The sequence below is a fragment of the Capricornis sumatraensis genome, chromosome 3 (assembly GCF_032405125.1).
Source record: "Capricornis sumatraensis isolate serow.1 chromosome 3, serow.2, whole genome shotgun sequence".
Taxonomy (NCBI): domain Eukaryota; kingdom Metazoa; phylum Chordata; class Mammalia; order Artiodactyla; family Bovidae; genus Capricornis; species Capricornis sumatraensis.
The window spans coordinates 163,253,331-163,257,315 of NC_091071.1; positions in this window are offsets into that span (position 1 = coordinate 163,253,331).

Below are 3,985 nucleotides of genomic sequence, written 5' to 3' on the forward strand. Positions count from 1 at the left end.
TGGAGTTTCAGCTTCAACATCAGACCTTCCAATGAACACTCATGACTGATCTCCTTCAGGATGGATTGGTTGGATCTCCTTGCTGTCCAAGGGACTCTCAAGAGTCTTCTCCAACACCATGGTTCAAAAGCATCAATTCTTCTCTGCTCATCTTTCTTTATAGTCCAACTCTCACATCCATACATGACTACTGGAAAAACCATAGCCTTGACTAGATGGACATTTGCCAGCAAAGTAATGTCTCTGCTTTTGAATATGCTGTCTAGGTTGGTCATAACTTTCCTTCCAAGGAGTAAGTGTCTTTTAATTTCATGGCTGCAATCACCATCTGCAGTGATTTTGGAGCCCCCCAAAAATAAAGTCTGCCACTGTTTCCACTGTTTCCCCATCTATTTACCATGAGGTGATGGGACCAGATGCCATAATCTTAGTTTTCTGAATGTTGAGCTTTAAGCCAACTTTTTCATTCTCCTCTTTCACTTTCACCAAGAGGCTCTTCAGTTCTTCACTTTCTGCCATGAGGGTGGTGTCCTCTGCATATCTGAGGTTATTGATATTTCTCCCGGCAATCTTGATTTCAGCTTGTGCTTCTTCCAGTCCAGCGTTTCTCATGATGTACTCTGCATATAAGTTAAATAAGCAGGGGGACAATTTACAGCCTTGATGTACTCCTTTTCCTATTTGAAACTAGTCTGTTGTTCCATGTACAGTTCTAACTGTTGCTTCCTGACCTGCATACAGGTTTCTCAAGAGGCAGGTCAGGTGGTCTGGTATTCCCACCTCTTTCAGAATTTTCCACAGTTTATCGTGATTGACCCAGTCAAAGGCTTTGGCATAGTCAATAAGGCAGAAATAGATGTTTTTCTTCAACTGTCTTGCCTTTTAGATGATCCAGCAGATGTTGGCAGTTTGATCTCTGGTTCCCCTGGCTTTTCTAAATCCAGCTTGAACATCTGGAAGTTCACGGTTCACGTATTGTTGAAGCCTGGCTTGGAGAATTTTGAGCATTACTTTACTAGCGTGTGAGATGAGTGCAATTGTGCAGTAGTTTGAACATTCTTTGGCATTGCCTTTCTTTGGGACTGAAATGAACACTGACCTTTTCCAGTCTTGTGGCCACTGTTGAGTTTTCCAAATTTGCTGGCATATTGAGTGCAGCACTTTCACAGCATCATCTTCCAGGATTTGAAATAGCTCAACTGGAATTCCATCACCTCCACTAGCTTTGTTCATAGTGATGCTTTCTAAGGCCCACTTGACTTCGCATTCCAATTAAGTCTAATATTATTACTTAATCATTATTAACTATGAAATGGGTAATATTTCCCCCAATTGGTAGACAGAAACAGAGTAAACATGAGAATAAATGCTTGATCTTCACAATTAAAAATAAAAGGAAAAGGAAAACAGAACAAATCTGAAGAGAAAAAGGATATTACTTTTTTAAAAGGCAGAAATAATGTAACTAGAAAACAGAAAAAAACAGAATTGATAAATCTAAGAGGGAGTTCTTTTAAAAATACATAATTGGCAAATATCTGGCACTTGAAATTTCTTGAATAAAAAGTTGAAAAATATTATAATAGTGAATAGAGCTACTACATGAACCAGCAGCCCCATTCCTGAATGTATATCTAAGAAAAAAAAAATACCTCTAATTCAGAAAGAGACATGTATCCAAGTGTTCACAGAAGCCTCATTTATAATAGTCAAGACATGGAAACAATCCAAGTGCCCATCAACAGATGACTGGCTTAAGAAGATGTGGTATATATGCAATGGAGTATTGTAATACTCAGCCATTAAAAAGAATGAAATATTGCATTTACAGCAACATGAGTGGACCTAGAGAATATGTTTCGTGAAGTAAGTCAGGCAGAGAAAGACAAATGTTATATGATATCACTTACAGGTGCTGAATCTAAAAAATATTACATGTGAATCTATAAGCAAAGCTGAAACAGACTCATAGACATAGAAAACACACTTATGGTTACCAAGATTGTGGGGGGCAGACAAATTAGGAGTGTGGAATTAACAAACTACTTGATATAAAATAAACAACAAAGATTTACTGTATAGCACAGGAAAATATATTCACTGTCTTATAATAACCTATAATGGAATATAGTCACAAAAAATAACTGAATCACTATTACTTTGATTACTTTACTATACACCTAAAATTAGTTGAAAAACAACGATGATTCAATTTTTAAAATTATAATATCGAGGTATATGTTTTTTCCTATCAAATTGAAGGACACATTGTAAATGACTTCACCAAAGGTGGTATAGCCGTTTCTCACAAGCAAGCATGACTGAGGATAAACGGAATAAAAATTTCTGGAGAGGACCATGACAATGTTTGTAAAACAGCCTGAAGACTTACAAATGAGAAAAACAAATATCATATAGTAACTGATGAGCTATATGTTGAACATATCTGATGGACGTATCTGATAGGTTCAGTATCAAATGCTGATGAACACATCTGCAGGGCAGCAATTGAGACAGAGACATAAAGAACAGACTTGCGGACATGGGGAGGGGAAGGGGAGGGTGGGATGAATTGAGAGAGTAGCATTGAAACACATATATTACCATATGTGAAATTAGACAGCCAGTGGAAATTTGTTGTATGATGCAGGGAGCTCAAATCCAGTGCTCCGTGACAAGCTAGAGGGGTGGGATGAGGTGGGAGGGAGGTTTAAGACCTACATGTACCTATGGCTGATTCATGTTGATACCTGGCAGAAACCCACACAATACTGTAAAGCAATTATCTCCAATTAAAAATAAATATATTTAAGGAAAAAGACACATTTAAAAAAAAGACTTACACACCAAGAGATTCATGAATATGAGACAGTTTTTAATCAAGTCAGACGTATTTGTTTTATACGGCTGCTTTGGTGCAAAGCAGCCTGCTCAGCTCAGAGTTCTGTAGGTCAACAGTAGAGATGGGCTCCACTGTTTTCTCTGCACCTGGTCTCACAAGGTCAAAAGCAAGGCGCCAGCCAGCTTGGACTCCTCATCTGAGGCTTTGGACAGGGATGTCCTTCCAGGCTCACTCAGGTTGTGGGAAGAATCCCACTCTGTGTGGATGTAGGATGGGGGTCTCCATCTTCTTGCTCTCAGCTGGAAGCCCCCTCCTTTATTTAAGAGCACCTGCCTACCTGACAACAACTTCTCTCTTCCCTCCCGCCTCATCTTCAAACCAGCAATACTACATCCAGTCAGAGTTCAAATCTCTCTCCATTCTCCTTCTGCTACATCCTTCTCACTCTAGCCAGAGAAAGTTCTCTGCTTTTAAGAGCCTCTGTGATTAGCTTGGGCTCACACAGATAATCGATGATCATCTCCCTATTTTAAGGCTCATAACCTTAATTGGGGGGGTGGGGTACTCGTGGTAAAGAACCTGTCTGCAAAGGCAGGAGACATAAGAGACGCAGGTTCCATCCCTAGGTCGGGAAGACCCCCTGGAGAAGGCAACCCACTCCAGTATTCTTGCCTGGAGAATCCCATGGACAGAGGAAATTGGCAGGCTACAGTCCACAGGGTCACAAAGAGTAAGACAGGACTGAAGTGACTTAGCACGCATGCAACCTTAATTACGTCTGCAAAGTTCCTTTCACCATTCAAGGTAACAAATTCACAGGGTCCAGAAACTAAGACATGGGCTGCAGGGACAGGGAAGGGGGAGATTTCTGCCTATCCCATGAGAAAATATGGAAATTATCTTAAGAAAAAAGACAGGATATCAATCAGGGTTTCTCAACCTTGGCACTATCGATATTTTACACAGACTGATTCTTTGTCTTGTGAATTAAAACATGTTCGGCTGCATCTCTGGTCTCTATACCCACTAGAGGCCGGTATCACCTACTCTGGCCCCCTCCTCTTCCGCATTGTGACAACCGAAAATGTCACCAAACATTACTAAGTGTTCCCTGAGGGTCAAAATTACCGTCAGCTGAGAACA